At 39.3% G+C, this 600-nt stretch overlaps 1 non-coding gene across 1 annotated transcript; it reads left to right on the top strand.

Moving 5' to 3' along the window:
- The first annotated feature begins 276 nt into the window (after positions 1 to 276).
- LOC143862777 (small nucleolar RNA R71) lies at positions 277 to 383 on the top strand. Its single transcript, XR_013240487.1, has one exon. It is a non-coding gene; the product is annotated as a small nucleolar RNA R71 (small nucleolar RNA).
- The last annotated feature ends 217 nt before the right edge of the window (positions 384 to 600 follow it).

Below are 600 nucleotides of genomic sequence, written 5' to 3'. Positions count from 1 at the left end.
TTAACAACTATTGCTTCTAGCCTTTTGATTAAGCTATCAAGATGAGCCTCTTTTGCCACGGCACCCTCAATTAGAAATCCCTTACTTGCAGTGGCTCTCTCACCGTCTTGAATGGATTCCCACTCTCTCATTTTTTCTACCAAGTCAAGTAAGAAGTTCCATGCCGCGGCCTCATCCGTGAAAGATGTAAAACCATTAGGACACATGGATTCAAGAAGTTGCTTTGTTTGGTAATCTATGCCCTCATAAATAATTTGGCATAAGTGCCACAAATCAATTCCATGGTGAGGACACTCTTGGAGTAGGTCTTTGAACCTCTCCATAAACTTAGAAAATGACTCTAATGGCTTTTGTTGGAATTGTAAAATATCGTTCCTAAGCTTATTAGTTTTATGTAATGGAAAAAACTTTTTTAGGAAAACGACGGCGAACTCCTCCCAAGTGGTGATGGAGTTTGTTGGTAAGCCATAGAGCCATTTTTTGGCTCCATCCTTGAGTGAAAACGTAATAAACCGCAACTTTACCGCATCATCGGTAAGTTGTTGCAACTTAATCAAAGCACATACATCTTCAAACTCACGTAAAAATAAATAAGCATCC

The sequence above is a fragment of the Tasmannia lanceolata genome, unplaced genomic scaffold (genome assembly GCF_043159265.1).
Source record: "Tasmannia lanceolata isolate RefF3 unplaced genomic scaffold, GAP_Taslan_0.1 ptg000037l, whole genome shotgun sequence".
NCBI lineage: Eukaryota > Viridiplantae > Streptophyta > Magnoliopsida > Canellales > Winteraceae > Tasmannia > Tasmannia lanceolata.
This window is presented reverse-complemented; position numbering and strand designations above follow the sequence as displayed.